Below are 17,835 nucleotides of genomic sequence, written 5' to 3' on the forward strand. Positions count from 1 at the left end.
GAAAACAAGTGAGGAAAATGAGAGCTCCATGTGAAAACGCTGGTACCATTTAAATTACTAAAATGAGGAAAAAAAAGAAAAGAAATAAGACCGGTAGAAAATAAATAAGCATTACTAGCCAGATTTTTTTTTCATTTTAGCAAATAAGTATGACATCAAAGAAATGCTTTCAAGTTTTCAGTAGGAAGGGATTAGGTTTTCATGCCAATTTCCTTCTCAAGACCAGGTAATGACCAGAAATGAAAAGTCTATTCAATTAGATGAACTAAGGTGCAAAATTTATCTGCCAATTTCAGATAGCTAAAACCACTAAAGCTACATACTCAGCATTACATGAAGACCATGCATCTGGATCTTCTAGATTTGTTATACAATGACATAGCTATGGAAGACGTGTCTGTAAGACTGCTTCTCTTCAGTAGCTAATTCATGGCTTTTCTCATTATATAAAACATCAAGAATCACTCAAAGCTTTATAAAAGATAAGCTGCTCTGGACAGAGTGTGTGTGTGTGTATATATATATATATACAGGTTTTATAGACACAGTTTGTACATGTACATATACATACATATGTGACTTTATGTAAAGCAAATGTACACACACATACATACATGCATCCACCACTTCTAAAGAAAGAGCACTCTCCTAGAACTCACTTCCAAATTGTCCAGTTCACAGTCAACAAGAGATTGCACTGGAGTACAGAGCAATCAGCGCTCCCGGTAGCCAAGTCAAGTCCATCTGCATGCAGTTTCAAAAGAACAGCTGTTATTAGGATTTGAGCTTGAACCAATGGTTCCAGTCTTAGCTGCAAAGGGAAATCCATGTCACAAATAAACATACTGCTGTCCCAACAGAAAAAGAAGCTTGGGAAGGAATTTGAGTTTCCACAGTTCTCTTCAGATTGCCATGGGATGCGATGGGCATAACTGCACTGTAGTATTTTGCTTCTAAGACTTCTCATTGCATTCAAAAGGCAGATAATGTTAAGTCTGCCATAGGCATGAAGGATCATCTAGAGGCAATGACTGCACAGCAGATTTATGGGTTGCTTCAAGCAAAAACTGAATAGTTTAGCTACTAAAGCAAAACAGGCTCCTTGCAAGTTCATCCTCTGACCTGGCCTCAAGAAAAGTATAAACAGCCACAAGAATTGTGCTAGCAACAGACTCAGGGCTGCAACTAGTGGCAAAGGGGTTATGAAAAGCAGCTGAACTTGGTAATCTTTTCTACCTGCACAGCTGGATACTTTGACAACAGCCTTTCCACTACTGTTTCTCCACTTCGTGCATTCAGATGAAAGCACTCTGGGACTCCTACTGCTTGTGCCTGCACAGCTTTCACACCAATGGAAGCACATAACAGAACCCAAAAGTGCAAGGAGACAAACCTAAGGAACCTGAGGAAGCTTGTACATTTGTACCTAGAGCATAGTTAGAGAACACCAGCTTCTTGAACTGGACATATTTCAGAAGCATACAAAGTTTTCCAGGTTATTTTTTTTTATTTTAATAAAAGGTTGTTTTTTATCAAGAATTACTGCCTATATACACATCTAATTAAAAATAAAATCCAACATTAATTCACTAGCAGCAGGAAGAAAAGTCGTTTCACAACAGAAATGCATAGACAGAATTTTCCCCACTCCTTCCCACCCTCTCAGTCACAATGAAAGACTTTCTTTCCAAGAGCGTTCTATTCGAGGACTGGGTCTCTGAAACTTACAAATTCCCAACAAGAAAATGTGACCTATGATACAACATTTTGAAATCAACTCATTCTTAAATATTTACAAATGACTAGTGATAAAGCAACAATACACAAACCCATGAGATATTACACCCCAGCAGCTACCACATATTTATTCCAAACCAACATTCACAGTTTTGAATACGTATTTTCAGTTACATGACTTATAAATCTAAAATACAGACTCAGTAAGGCAAAACACACAACTCATCACTGCTTAAATCTCTAGAAGATATTCTCTAGACACACAAATAGTGTGTTTACTATTATGACCTCACTGGAAGATACACTTTTCCCTATACTTCTTAGAACCATTTGATAGAAGACGAATGATAAGTTTTTTCTCATACACAAAGAAAATAATTCTTCCATTATGTGCTAGAACAAGCTCAGTACTACTAGCCAAAGTGGAATTATGTTATTCTGTAGTCATATTAGAAGTGCTTTTCCTGTGACTTGAAAGGCTTATCATCATATACAATGCAGATGTTTTTTTTTTAAATAACGATTTTCATCTCTGTTGTCTCCATTTTCTTCCTTTTTTTCCTTTATTAGCCCCCATGGTACATTTTTTCAATATATGATCAATATCTTTTTTTTTTTTTCCATTATTCCCTGATCTATATGCATGTCTCCCTTCTCTAGTATTTCCAGTGACAAAAATGCTGATACCACAGAGATTTCACAACTCAATGTACTGCTTCAAACTTCAGCTCCAGAAAGCAATGAGCCTGAATATTTTTTTCTCTATTGCAATTCAAGAGCATTTTCAGTAAAAGCAGAAGGGTCGCAGCTCTGTCTGCATAAATCAGATGTTACTCCATTTTGAATTAAAAGTTTAAATATAAATCAGCCTATTTTTCTGCTTGTGGTGAAGCTGAGAGAGGTGGTTATATGGTGGCGTTAATTACATTACCTTACATTACAAAGCAGATGATCTATGCAACAAGTGTCCCACTCCACCCCTTCAAAACAGTAATGCTATTTTCTACCAGCAGGTACACTTCTCCAGCTGAGCTTTGTGGTGTAACAACTGACATCTGAAAAAGAGAGAGACCTTTCAAGGAGGAAGTTACACATGCACGCTTTGACAGTACAGATAGAAAAGAAAACAGGTAGATAAGTGATAACTAAGAAAATAACTAATAACTAAGAAAAATGTTTAGCTGCACCAAAAAGCAATACCATCACCTGGAACAAACACTAAGCACTCAGTAAAAACATCTTTAACTTGGTGGATATAAACAAGATTTTTGTAAGCATGCTTTATAATTTGATTAAGTAAAGATATGCAAAAATGTGTGACAACAAGGTACCTACTCCAGTGTCAGAAAAAATTTCCAACCATGGAAAGCGTAATATCTATCTATCTATTTGTTTAATGTTGTGGGGTATTCTCCCCTCCTTAGCACCTCTAACATCTGCCTCAGACATGAAGTTTTTTGTTTTGTATGATCACATGTCAGTACAGAGGTTAACTATTTGTTCAGCATGCACACACCTCAAAAAAATAAGAAGTGCTTGGCTTCACCTTCCTCTACCCCCCAAGTTAATCCATAGCAAACTCGTGGCTTTGAAATATTCAGACTTAAATTAACAGGAACCATGATTTTTTTGCGCTGTCAAGCCATGGAAGACATTTTTCTGCTAAACTAGATAGCCTCTTAAAGGAAAAGGAGAAAAAGAAATGAAAAGATGAAAAACATAGCAGGACTCAACAGCATTTAAAAATCACCCAAACAAACACTGCACCTCTCTAAACTAGCATTTGCTACCAGCGTCACTGTACTCGGCTCCTTCTGTGTGCCTGTCACTAAGCAGCACGTCAGAACAGATAGTCCAGAAGCTTCCTGAAAGCACAGGAATCGAACCTTTAACCTGAGCAGGCTCTCCCTTCACCACCCACCTCTCTGATTGCATTACATCTTCATTGTTGACTGAAACAGTTGACAAAGTCAGGGACTGAAAAGAATGTTCTGCCTATTTTAATGCAAAATCTTGAAAATCTACACCACGGCTCAAATAGAGAGATCAGACAATCACTGGAGGAACCCTCTCAAAATACCGTAACTAAAAGAAAAAGATTTAGTTCTCAACAGCAGATGCGTTCCCACTTAGCTATGCAGACATTTCATAGCCGCTCTGCCATACTGGCCTATGTCTGGCTGTATGAATAAAAATAGCTAATGTGCTTGCTTGTTACGCCATTAAATAAAGAGCACAAAGGAATTGCCAGTACTGTTTTTGTCCATTAAAGGCAATGGTCATTAATAGCTTGCATTTGTAGAAGGCTGTCAGAGGAACAGAATGTCTAAGCTTCCTCAGTGTTTTTCTATAGGCTTAACCATACATTAGGCAGAGGGGGGAAATGATACTGCACGCTTCCTCGTTCCAGCACAGGTCATACCTGCAGGTGAGCTGGCAATTCACACCAGTCTCAGCCAGGAAAAAAGATTCCAGTCCTATGTAACTGAGGGGGCAGAAAGACGTGCTCTTGTCAAGGGAAGAGCATCTTGGCTTGCAGCGGTGCAGGTTAACTGCTACACTTTTTCTGCTGTCCTGATTCGTATCTCAGAGATTTGCATGCTATCTGTATTACTATTCCTTCTCATCCTTTTATCTCATCTCTACCTCATCTCATCATTTTATGCTTGAAGAAGTTAACTTTCTTTCAGCAATATTCTAAGAAACAGGTTAAAAAAAAAAAAAAGGACTACTGATACAATCATGCCTAGGCTGGATGAAGAGATTTTTTTCAGACATCTTCAAGTATGTCCACCTGAAAATCACAGCAAACATGCTAAATAAGCTATAGTGAGGAAACAGGCTGCGTCAAATGGATAGCATCCAAGCACAGATCACCTAACAAGCAAAACAGAGGACTGGTAGGCTGACAGCATCCTCTCAACGTGTCATCCATTAAAAGGGGCAGGATCTTCAGCAGCAATGACACAGAAGGGTTGAGCAGGGGAGCTCACTCCACTGACAAGAGACTAGAAAAAAAAAAATACATATTCAGATGAAAAGTTACATGCAAAGGATGAAGAAGAAAAAAAGGCAATGGTAAGAAACAAAGTGGCAAGGGATGCCCTATCTAGAAGAACACAGAACTCATCAGCCCTCATCAAGACTACTTGCTTGCCTCCAGCTGATGTGTCTTTCTGAAACATGAGATCATGAACCTAGAGACCAATTAATGTTGATTATATCTCTCCAGTAACACCTCAGAGAACTCAGCAAATAGAGCTTGCAAGGTTCTAAGAAACTGAAATGGTGCAGGATTAGTTTGGTACAAATGGAAGAATGCACTTGGTACCACTACCATGAGAAGAGACTTGCCCTCAGTAAAGAGCTCTGAATAGACTACAGAAAGAGACACTTTCACAGCCTAGCTGTGATTTGGAGCACGCCCTTCGTGTATCCAGGGGTCTGGCAGAGGAATCCTACTAGAAGTGGTCCTCTAATCAGGATTCATTCTAACAGACTTGTTTGAACTAGTAATAGTCCGATCCACTGGGATGAACACTACTTTTTTGCTGGAAGATTTTAATTCATCACTCAAAAACTAGCACAGCTTTATAAATCCTTGATAAAACCAAGATGAAGTTCATATTCTGTTTGCTCTTACTTCAGAAAGGCACTTCTAAGAACGGTGGAGTTACAAGAGACTTATCAGAGCACTTCTCCCCATTCCAGATCTCTTCCCTCCTGGTCTTCTGAGTTTAGATTCTAGAAAGCAAGAGAAAACACTATGCCCAAGCAACATTTTTGAAGAAAGGAGCTATGAAATCCCAACACTTAAAGGCACATTCTCACCCGTAACCAAGTACTTGTAGGAACCGTAAGGATGATAGGTGCTATACTTACTCCACGTAGCATTAATACAGTGACTGAAAAACGACCTCATACCCATTTCAATGACAAATATGTTCTCACTGTTTGAAATTAAGGCTTATTTCAGCAGTGGGATGGCAAGTTGTGAGAACCTATCAGAATCTTTGGATGTATTTGGAAGTGAGTCTTTAGAAGATGGATAGCTGCCATACTTAAAGGACTACACACTATCAAGAAAGTAATTCACTTGTAAGCACTTCTTGCAGGTAGAAACCCAAGTCCTGATATGGCACTTGTGCCTTTAAAGTCTAGAGTGAATGATTCTTACTCATACAAACATTCAAGAGGCAAAAACGCCACCTGGGCTATTAAAAGTGTGGTGTTTATACCTCTAACATCATGAATTATTCAGCCTTCAAACATGCTTTCCTAGGAGCCCAATATAAGCAAAATGCAGTAATGAATCAGCTTTATCTGGAATACTGTTGGGGGAGACTAGCTCTCCTATTTTGAGAGAAACATCTATGTTATACATACAGAGTCAAAGCCTTCTAATCTGGCAGGCTGAATACATACTATTTATTCAAACTCAAGAACATGTGCATAAAAGGAATTTCATACAATTAGTCTCTGTTGTCCACCTCATTTTATGCTCTCTGTAAATTTCTCATTCCAGTGTTGCTACATTACACATTCAGACCCATCTTCTTACCTCCCACATGCCTTCAGTAAGACAAAGACATTAAGACACGCTGGTAAGGATGCCTAAAAAAAGAGCATTTGCACAAACCACAAGCCTGTCATTTAGTCCAACAGGCTTATTTCATAGATTATTATAGTAAAGCAAAATCACGGGAAGCCTCATGAAAATGAAAAATGACACTATTTTAGTCTCAATATTGGAATCTGTTATCATGATTTTCTGCTGAAAAAGTGTAACAGAACACCTACCATTCAGTGAAGAAAATTAGAAAACGTTCACCCTTGAAGCACGTTACCACTCCGAGCAGCATGTAAGAAAATCTTACAAAAGAAAGATTACGTGTATTCTGAAATAATGAGAACCTCTGAACACCTCCACTTGTGCATCTTATTTGCTCAACAACTTACAGAAGTTTCTAGCTGAAACTTAAGAAAAAAATGCGTATAAACTTAGCCGAGGAGGTTTATGCAGGAACTGATCCCAGTTTCTGAGAACTTGTACTACATAGGGCAAAATCAGTTCAAAGAACAAACCACGGAGAAGCTGCATACTGCCTACGCATGGCTCATATTGTGACAAATGAGGAGCAGAGATAACCAACTTCCTCCCAGAGAAGGACCTTGTTTCAGCAGTTCCTTTGGTATATCAATGCAGCACAATGTTACAGCCTCACACAGTGCAAGAACAGAGCAGCCACAATGCATGATCTTGGGCAAGTTTGTCTCAGACCAGGTTCTTTCACATCCCTGAAAGAACCTGGGCAGCCTGTCACTGAGGAACCAATCTCTCCCCTCTTCCCTAGCCTGCCCAATGATTCAGTTTTGGTTTGTTGATTTTTTTTTTTTTTTTTTTTTTTGTCTGCAGAAGTATTTCATAGGGACACAAAATGGAAAGATGCCAGTCTTCTCAGAGCCAACTCTGAGTAGGTCAGCCTTGGCTCAGCAGCAGACCACATAGAGCAGCGAAAGGAAGTACGAGGCCTTGAATTCATGCCTGTGTTCCCTCCTGCCCTCCATACACACACCCCAGATGCAGATTTTCTTGATCACTAAGCAATTGTAATTTACAGGTGATCAACATAATCTCTACTGAAGATTATGATAGCTGCCAACAGGCCCTGTACGTAAGTAAACGAAGAAGTGCTCTAATAAAACTACACAAACCTAGAAGTTAAGACACCAAACTTTACCATTAATGTATGTTTTTTGCTTCTTTCAGGTGTTACAGGAAGCTACAGAGCAACTATAGTGGAGATTTCTTATATGGAGCTACCAAGTGAGTACCAATCTAAATATGATAAAGCCAAGGAGAGAAGCAGTAACATGAACATTCCTGCTCTGCTGGCATCCTTTGACCAGCAGCAACCCCGTATAACTTCAGGCATCTCTACTTACAGCCTTGTCTCCTCAGCCTCCAGAGACAGTTCTCTCTCTCACAGCCTTCACAGCAGGGCAGTGATGTTATTCTACTGGTGATACAAGAGAAAAAAAAGTAGTACAGAGAAAAAAACAATACAAGGATAAGGTCTCTCAGGTAACCTCTAGGAAGCAGTCTGAAATTGCATTGTTCACTTCTCCCTCACATGAAGGACTTGTGGTCCCCCGTAACACTGGCCTTAGCCCAGCCTTGATGCACATCGTCAGGTCACCTATCACTCAGGCCTTTTGACTTGTTCAGAAAGCAAAGACCACGTGTGCAGGCAACCCACTGTCCTATGAGTGCTGTGTTACCCTTGGTTTACAAAGAGAGACACCAAGTAAATCAGAAAAATATTACTGACACTGGTATTTAAAACACTGATATGCAGTTACTAGTATTTAAAATATTCTACAGAAACTCTCCACATTGCTACACTAAGCCTGGAAGCAGTCTGTAAGGAATCACAAGGAGAGAATGTGTCACTTGATGCATCAGGGATACTTCTCTAATTAGCTGGAAAACCAGCTTCTTGATAACGCTTCTTAAACAAGACATAGGAATACCGTTATAGAGCCACAGACAAAATTCTACACGACTGTGTGAAATTTGTTGTTAAGCTGAGAAAATAACTAGAAAACTAGAAACCCATGTTATTCCAGGAAGTTAAACAAAAGAAAAATATTAAAAAAAAAGCTAAAAAAGAACAAAAATGCAAATCCCCTCCTTCCACCGCTTGGCCTTTGACAACACCTACTCTGCACAATCTGGCTATTAAAGATAGTGAGCATGTCAAGAATGACCATGATGCTTTCCTGACTACTCTTACAGAAAGGAGAAAAATACCCCTAGAAAATTCAACAGGCATACTAACAAATAAAAGCTGTCATTGTGACTTGGTTTCCTTGAGGAAAAAGTGCTTTGAGTGTACTTACTGCATTTCTTGGAAAATTCTGCAAACACTTTAATGAGTCCTGAATAGGCCCAGGGAGAAAGGAGATGAACTTTGAAAAATCATATGTGACTGAGCAAGGCACTTGCCCTGCAAAACACTCTTGCTGCACAACACGTGAGAATGGAGCTCACCTGAAGATCAATGCAAGTAGCAAAAATCAGTGACTCATTTGCCAGTACACCATTTCTCCAGAGAGCTAATACAGAGCCTGTGTTTGCCCTTCAATGGGTCCATCAGGCCTACCTGATCCATTATAGTAGGTCGCTCTGAAACTAATGCCTCCTATTTATTTGTATGGAAACTACAACAAATACGAAGAGCACAATAACACTATTTGATAGAGCAAATTCTCAGCTACGAAACACTATTTTTCAACATAGTCACCATCATTAGTTATGCATTTTCACCAGTGATGAACAAGAGCCTGCATGCCATACTCGTAAAACTCAATGCCAGCAGAGACAACCCATTGTCATTGTGCCACTGTTAAAATGCAGTACCCACCAGCTCACTGACATCCACTGTTTGGTTTCCATAAACAGTCAGCAAGCATCAATGAATGTCAATGGGTGCCATTTTTATTTTTAGTTTAATGACCCACCTTGGCTTCATGTGCATTTCCATCTCTGGCACCATTTTGTCAGACTGGCCCTTTGCTGCCATTTGTCACAGAGCAACAAAACATAGCAGAATACGGATGGGAAAGTTCAGCCCCTGCTGCCATATCACCAACATCCACCTCCAACATCATGGGGCAACACAATAAAATAGGAGGTATTACTTTTGGAGCAGCTCTCATACTGCTCTTGAAGACAGCAGAGCAGCATACCTAAGTCTCTAAGCAATTGCTCACTCTGCAGTCTCTAAGCAATTCTCTGCAGTATCATTCCCCCACATTGGCAGCTTTTGGCTATGAAGAGGCAGGCATAGGGCCACCTAGCCAAAAAGGAGCAGGGCACATGGAGACATACCCATGACTCCAGCCATAGCTGGTGACTACCATGAACCTGAGAGTACATTGAGAGTGCTGGCTAGGCAAATGGAGCTTCCTGAGACATCTATTTAACACATTCCTAAACAGACATGACTCTTCCTATGGTCAACTGAAGCTACTCTAGCTAAAAGAAACATCCCTACCAGGCTAGCTGACTTCACTAAAAGAAGAGCATACATCTTACAGAAACAAAAATAACTTGAGCTCACTCTCTCCTACAAAGGTTGTTCTGGTGTGACTAAAATTGTTTCTGTTTCATCCTACCTGCTTAGGTAGTAGGTAGCTAACAAAACAAGACTAACTGGAGCAGGAATGTATTTATTACAAAACATAGGATGAGATTTTTAATGCTTGGTAGGATTTTGTGGACCTTTGCACATGTATTAAACCATACAGCATTTTGTGACTTCCACCCCTAATTAGCAGGAGAACCAACATCTTTGCTGCTGCTTTTCCTTATTTATTCATTTAAAAGAGACATGGAAACTGTGTATTAAGATATACTGAAGCACTACTGTATTAAACAAGCACAATGACCAGAATTTACAACACCTCAAACATTTTTTTTAGACTCATTCCTAACAATATTAAGAAGCATATCCAGTAACTACATAATTTACTTTCGAATATCACTATTCTTTACATCTTTAGTGATTCAAAACTAAAGCTAAAAATACCCACACAACCATCCTGTTGCATACTTCCTCCACATTCAAATAGAAACCCCCAGCTAACCAACACAACCAACTGTGATCAATGCTTCGATTTCCAACGGGCAGCAAGATGAACATCATAAAAAGGAAATTAAGACTTCGTGTTTTTCCACCTTCCCTCAAAACACAAGAGTCTAAACCAAGTCCTGTTTGGTCAGTTGTGACTTTGTAAGTTCTGCATCCACCAAGCCACATGCTGCCAGGAATAGCATAGAACTTAAAGCAACAAATACAAAATCATTTTGGTGTTTGGGATTTTTTTTTTTTTTTAAAGGTTACAGAAAGAATCCCTCCCCCTTTTCCCCCTCTCCTCCCTTCCCCCCCCAAGCACATTCTTAGAAGGAATAGTTCAAACTACTTTTAGTTTAAAAAGTGCAGACAGATCTATTTATTCTGCTGGGTATACACAGAATGTTTGAACAAAAAAAAAAAGTCATAGGTCAGACAATACAGCTTACTATGACTACACCCTCTGCTCGAAGGAAAACCAAAAGATCGAGTGCTATTCCAACCAACTGTAACAACAGCAAACTAAATCTGCCTCGGTTTTGCTTTCTCAAAAACACCTTTCCACTTGACACCTAACAAAACCTATCTGGACACTGAAAAATTCTACCGCCGGTCAGGCTTTGCCACAGGCACGTCCGATACACCTTGTTCTGCACACGCTGATGTGAGCCCAGCTCGTGTTCCCTCCCTACGACTTCTACAAAAGAAGTAAAGTAAGATCCGAGGACGGTATTTGTCGGGCTGTGCCCTCGCACCGGCCAAAGAGCTGCTGGTTTATGTGACCGCGCTGTCAGGTTAACAATTTGCCTCACTCTTTGATTCCACTGCAGCCCTCCATTTTGTCAACTGACTCAATTTAAATGTTTCCCAAGTTCAGTCCAGAACTTCCAATTTCTCTGGGAGTCCCGCGGGGCTGCAAAAGCATCCTCGACCGCTCTGAGCGGCGAAACTCGTCCTCGGAGCCAGCACTGCTTGCTGAGCTCCGAAACGCGGCCGCGCACACCGAGGCTCTTCGACGCGCTCCCCGGACGCCCTCCGCAAAGCCCTGCGGAAGGCAGCGGTCCCTCACGCACCCCTACGCGGCCCTCTCCGCTCCGAGGCCGCCGGCCTCCCCGGCCCCGCGGCAGGCAGGTGGCCGGTCCCCTCTCGGAGGTGAGCAGGGAGGTGCGCTGCGGAGGCCGGGAAGAGCTGCCGCCCCCCGCTCCCTCTCAGCCCCTCTCCTTACCGGGAGGAGGCGGTCGGAGCTGCCGGTGCGGGGCAGCGACCTGCCGGCTGCTGACTCTCCTACGGAGGTGAGGGGGCGGCGAGGAAGGGCATGGCAGAGGAGGACGGGCGGCGGGAGCCGTCCCTCACCTCCCTCCTCCTCCTCCTCTTCCCCGCCCAGCCCGGCCCCCGGCCCCGGCCCAGGCGGGGTCCCGGCGGCGGCCTCTGCCGGCACTTACTGTGGCACCTCCCTCCCCCCCCCGCTCCCGTCGATCTGCCTGCCTGCCCCGGGTCTCTCCCCGCGGCAGGGATGAGAGCTGGTACCGGCCTCTCACCGCTCTGCCGCTAGAAAACAACTTTCTGTCTCCTTCTAGGCGCTGGGGAAGCGCCTCTTCCATACAAAATTCATCCTTCTTCCATGCAAGAAGTAACAGAAATTTAAAATAAATATATAAATAGAAGCAAATGGTCTGGTTAGGAGGGGGAAGTGTGAAGGTGGGAGGGGAGAAGAAGGAAATACTGGGAGCTTTCCCCCCCCCCTTCTTCCTCCCTCCCTCCCTGGATGAGAGAATTAAAAAGGGACGGTGGGAGGAGGAAGTTTGGAGGTTTTTGGTTTTTTATTTTTTCAAAGCCTTCAGTTCCCAAAAGGAACCGAACAATTACTAATAAATGGGTAGAGCAAACAGGGAGAAGGAGAATGAGGAAGGGAAAGACAGCGAGTTTTGCTGGTCAGTAAACTTCAGGCTGCTGGGATGAGGTCATCGGTGTAAAAATAAAGCGATGGCGTCACTTGAAACCAATCCCAGTGAATGAACTCAGCCGAGGGGGGAGGAAGGGGAGGGAGGGAGGCGAAGAGGGGGAGCGGAGTTTCGCCAGGAGCCCGGACAGCCGCGGCAGCGCACAGCGGGATTCGCTGCGCGGGCGCACATGTACCGGGCAGCTCCGGCTACAATCCTGCCACGAGGCCTAGCCAGCGGTGAGGGGACCGCGACGGCACACGACCTCCGCCTCGAGCTCCCCCTCGAGCTGACCGGGCCGGCCCCTGGGAGGAGCCAGGGCCGCCGAGCGATTCAAACGCGCTGCCCCGTCCGCCCTGCTGCGCTGGGATGGAAGCGCCTTATCTGCGCCGTACGGTTCCGGCCCTTTCTGTATACAGTCGCGTGCTCTGCGGGCCGGGCCTCATCGGTCTCCGCTCCGTCGCAGAGGCAGGGAGGGAAGGGATGGGATGGATTCGTGCCTCAGCGCCCGTGGCCCTGTGCCAGACCCGAGAGGTCCCATGGCCTCACTGGGCCCGAGCCTGTGGTGGAGATGGACATAAGCCAAGATTGCCATCAGAGAGCTCTGCCCACGGTCAAGTGGAGCGTGCCATTGTGGCTCTGGTGCTGCACAAAGCACAATCCCACTGGCTGAAGGGTCTCTGGTGCCACCTTCCTCCTTGGCCAGAGGTGCTTCAGGTGACTCTTTTCATCAACCCGAAAGTAAAGCTTTGTGAGATATAGCATAGTTAAGAAGGTAGGACTTCAGGTCCTTCTGCTGTAGAGTAGCTTGCTGTGTGCTGTTGGCTCCATAGCAAGCTAAGGGCTTTCACCCTTTAAGTAAAACACCACTGAAACCAATGACATGAAGAAAGTGAACATTAAGCTAAGATACACAGAAACAATTATTTTTGTCTAATGTGTTTACATTCTGGCTACTACTAGGTAACAAGCTATTCTTGCACCCCTCAGGTGTCTGATGGATGGTCTCTGTCCTACCCAAGTGTTCTGCGGACCTCCCACTCCCTGAGATACCTCCACCTTCATCACAATCGTGTCAGTTCTGCTGGGTATGTGGGACACCTTACACTTTGGAATCCAAGCTCTGGTTAGTCTTTGTTGCCAGCTTTTTCATCCCTGTGCCACAAACTCTTGGAAGATATCAGGAGAAGGAAGATTAATTCACAAATTCTTGTGCTCCAGTTGCCGTCTCTTCAAATGAAGCACTTTTGGAAAGGCAAATGCTTATCACTCACAGGAAAATGTTTTGTGTAGTTGGTATTTTTAATTGTTCCAAATAAATTATGTTCTGGTGGTCCCTGTCCTGGAAGAACTGACTGAAAACCACCTTGACAAGGGTCTGGCATTAAGATGTTATGAGCTGTCTCTCAAGAGGAACCTCTATTAGTCATACTGAACAGCAATATTCTCTCCAATAGAGTGCAGAACGTGTGGAAGTGAGACAAGTCCAAAGTGAAGCCTTATCTGTGTTAGACACTGACCAAAGAAAGATCAGAGGAAATGAAGAAGTTGTGGTAAAGCAATTTGCATAGATGCATTTACTATTTTGTATGGATTTATCTTGAAGTAGCTAAAGAGCATCTTTGCCTTCTTGCCTCAAGTAACCAATAGCCGAAAAGATTCCTTTTGCAGCCCCCTGCACATTAACTAGTTGCTAACGGATCTACAAGTGACCCATTTCTATGAAGGAGAGCCCGAAGTGTGCCAGGGAAACTCTAGGCGAGAGCCAATGACCCAGCTCATTCAGACCAGAGGAGTGCAAGAACAAGTAGTTCCAGTATCATTATCCTCACAAATAGCAGTGGCACCAGAAAAGGTTGTGTGCTGAGGAAGAGAGATGTTTGAATTCTCTCTTCCCTTTTATCATCTGAACCTGGTCACGTGTTATGTATGTGGAGTTTGTTCCTAATGGGGAAACTGAAAAAGTTTCCTGATTGTAAAACAGTAAGCAGAAAAGGTACTTGTGGTCTTTTGGAATATTTTAATTTGTAGCTCAAAAAGGATCTTTTCAGAAAAACCTTGGACAGCAAGGTAAAGCCTTTCCAACACAGAGTCAGGATTTCTTTTCATAATGTACTAAGAGGTGCAACTGAACCATTGTTACATTACAATTAATTTTTGCAGGCTGAGGTAGCACACAAACAAGTAGTTCGGCAGGCTCAAATACATCAGCATCTACCCTTGCTTTGTTAAGGGCCACTCTCTTTGCCTCATCTCTGCAGCAGGCTAAGCATGCACATGTTGGCAGTTAGCATGCCTCAGCCAGCAGGTGGTCACTCATGAAGGAGCAGTCATTCGTCTGCATATTGGTCTAACTTCAGCCTAGATTTTTGTATTGAAAATTTTTCTTTCCCCTCAACTGCTTGCACAGCAGGCTCCTGGAAAGGACTTGAAATGCATTCACAAACCACATATCAAGCTGTAGTTCCATGAACAACTGAAGATGCACACTTGAACCATCTGTGAGTGGGACTGCCCATCTGACTTTCTCTCCCCAGCTTTCTAAAGTTTTACTAAGTGTCTGACAATATTTTTTTTTTCCCCTCAACACACATTCCCTGCCCTTTTATTTTTGGCAAAGCAGTGATGAAAGAGTTAATGTAATTTCTAGTGTCTAGTTATCAGGCTCAGGAGGTAAAAAGACTTGAAGTGTCAGCATGAGGTGAAACAAGGGCAAAAGACATGACAGTGGCTATCCAACAGACTGTATAACAGCTTTTGAACTTTGACACTCCCCAATGTCCTGCAGTTCACATTTGGCTTCTGTCAAGAATGACTGTAAGTGAATTGCTGCATGCTGCCCCTGTTGTTTGTGGAGCAGAGAGGGAAAATGGATGTCTGCTTCTGAGAACTGGAGGTTATACACCTTGTTTATAAAGCTTTCTGTTTATTTACGTGTACAAGCCAGCATGCCTGACTTCTTGTTTCTTTCCCATCTAATATTTTGTTTTTTGTTTTGTGGCAGTTCACTTGGTTAATCAGTTATCAGTGATTAAACATGGGAAAGAGGATTGGCAGTCTGAATAACGTCATCATGTTTTCCGCACAGTGGAAAGGACTGGCACCTCTTGTGAAATAAGTGAGAATCAAACTTTAAGCACAGAACTTACCATGCTTTAAGGTCCCTGTGTGGGTCTTCATTTCCTCCACAGGCTGAGGCTGCTGAAGAGGTTGCTACCCCCAGCCAGCTGCCCAATGGCAGCTGTCACAGCCATATTCTGCTAAAGGTTACCACCTCTCCTACCTACTTGCAAGCTACTCATGCAACCTGCTCCCAAACTTGTTTCAGCCTAAGTCGACCAGAGTAGCTTAAGCACTTTAAATAGTTGGTGTCAGCTGAACTGGTTTGTTTTGGTTAGGGGAAACCCAAGTCAGCAGATGGGAAGTGAGGTGATGACCTTTTTATGGACAGCTTCAGAGACATTGGGTAGTTTGGTCTAATCTGCTTTCAGAGCAGACTGCTATACCAGACATATCTGCTACAGACAGCTCTTCAGGGTATCTAAAAATAGAAGGGTTGCCGACATACCTACGTTGAAACATTCATAGCATTTTTAGCTACCACTAGCTCTGTTGGCATACAGAACAGGGTATGGCAGCTGCAGATTTGTGAGAGAGAAGCAGTGGGAGTGAGGATTAGGAGAATGGCAACCATTAGAAATAGAAGATGTGGGACTGAGGGTAGGAAAGAGAGCAGCAGAGAGGAGAGTTTGCAAGGAGTGATCAGTTGAAGACCACAGAACTAGAGAAGAGGAATTTGAGCAGTGTGAAAAACGCGGGCATCAGAAAACATAGAGTGCAGAGTTGCCTTGCTTAGAGGAAAATAGAGAGTTAAAACAATTTGCATCTCCCCATTTTTCTCTTCCGCATGTGTATCAGACCTTTGGAAACTTCACCCCTGCAGAAAATCTCAAGTAAGAGCAGCCTCACTGCTCTGTTTCTATGGGTAGCTTTCACACTTATGCTTCCCTGTAGCTTCTCCAGGACTGCCTGAGTCACAACATGTCAAAGAAGCTGGAGTTACTATGCAAGTGGAGAGCTCTGGGCTCAAAGGAGATGCATAGTTTTGGGCTGGTCTCTAGGATAAGAGAGCAATATACCTGCTGTATGCAGGACAATAGAGAAAATATTGAGGGAGAGGAAAAGAAAAGAAAATTACAAGAACTGCAGAACGTACAGTGGCAGAAAAAAAAATGGAGTTGTCAGCATCAGCTGCATGCTTTCCCTTATCTCCTTACTACATAAATCTTATATCCATTACCCCATAGGAATTCACATGATTCCTATCTTTATAGTTTCTGAATACTCTTTATTTTTTGTAAGCCTTCTGTGGAATGGAGGAGTGTCATTATACCGTGTTTTATGGTTACAAGAATGAGTTACTGAGATAAATTACCTTACATGTGGTAATAAAACAAGCCAGTTGCAGATTGGAAAAGTAAACAAAGTTTTCTTCAAATCCAACCACTGATTCATCCTTCTCCCTCTCCACTTTTACATCTCTCAAAGGAAGAGTAACTTTTTTATTTACCTGAGCATACACATTTAGTAAAGTCAAGCACTTAGACAAAAGTTTGTTGGCTCAGTAATCTTAGTAATTAGTAATCTGAGACCAAGGGAAAAAAAAAAAAACAACTAAAAAAGGTATGAGATAGACAACAGGAAACAATGAGAAAGAGATAAAGGAAACAATAATAATTTCTGATTCTGTAGACAAGCTTTAAAGAGCTTAGGGAATATTGGTTGATCTTAATAATCTCATTCAGAGAAAAAGGGTGGCTATTTTGATGCTAAGCCACTTCTGTGATTTTTCCTGTGTGAAACAAGATTAACTTTTGAAAATGCATTTGAAATCGGTGATCATAATAAGTATTATTTACAGAAAAGGAGCATAATAACACTGTCATCAGGAAACAGAATAATGAAATGCTGTTTTCCAGAAACAGCAAGTTCAGACAAATCTACAGCAACTGAGGAACCTAACTAGTAACATTTTGTACTTTTCTGCATGTCTAAGGAGAAAATACGTAAAAGCAGCAAATCACCAAAATAAATGAAGGGATACATTACAAAAAAAATAATCACAATCCATAAATTAAGATAATTGTCATAATAACCATCCCTCTCACCTTGTTTCTTTAACTCTTACTCACTGATAGTCTCTTGTCTGTAGGCTGGAGTACTGGTATTGAAATCAGCTTGTAATGGGCTGTAAGCACAGATGGTACAAATCATCATTGCTCAACCAGCCTTTAAGTAGCTATGTCAATTTATATTATCTGAAGTGTAGCTTCATATGTTCATGCTTTGTTCGTGACCAATGATGAATCAGAACTAAAATGTATTTGTGTTTATTATGAGGGCAACATAAAATGTATGAGGTCTTTGACTATTCATATCCTTCCTTTTAGCTACTTCAACATTTAGATGATAGAACATTAGAGTAAATTACCAGCCTTAAATACATGTTAGACTTTTTT

General features: G+C 42.2%; 1 protein-coding gene and 1 long non-coding RNA gene across 14 annotated transcripts in view; one reads left to right on the forward strand and one right to left on the reverse strand.

Annotated features, from left to right (window-relative positions):
• Nucleotides 1-11,758, reverse strand: part of DUSP16 (dual specificity phosphatase 16) — a 71,707-nt gene extending 59,949 nt beyond the window's left edge. For 2 of the 13 annotated variants that reach the window (XM_046915714.1, XM_040647413.2), the window contains exons 1-2: nt 11,602-11,758; nt 7,684-7,754 (exon numbers count right to left, since the gene is read on the reverse strand). The gene's annotated coding sequence lies outside the window, so the exon portion shown is untranslated. Of the gene's footprint in view, nt 1-2,668; nt 2,793-4,614; nt 4,746-5,380; nt 5,482-7,683; nt 7,758-11,601 lie in introns of all 13 variants that reach the window. The other 11 variants (XM_046915707.1, XM_040647407.2, XM_015290877.4 and 8 more) reach the window with 9 other exon arrangements.
• Nucleotides 11,759-11,863: 105 nt separating this feature from the next.
• LOC107053991 lies at nt 11,864-17,468 on the forward strand. The gene is made up of 2 exons (XR_001467868.4): nt 11,864-13,033; nt 13,307-17,468. It is a non-coding gene; the product is annotated as an uncharacterized LOC107053991 (long non-coding RNA).
• The last annotated feature ends 367 nt before the right edge of the window (nt 17,469-17,835 follow it).

Source organism: Gallus gallus, chromosome 1 (assembly GCF_016699485.2).
Source record: "Gallus gallus isolate bGalGal1 chromosome 1, bGalGal1.mat.broiler.GRCg7b, whole genome shotgun sequence".
In the NCBI taxonomy this organism is placed as follows: domain Eukaryota; kingdom Metazoa; phylum Chordata; class Aves; order Galliformes; family Phasianidae; genus Gallus; species Gallus gallus.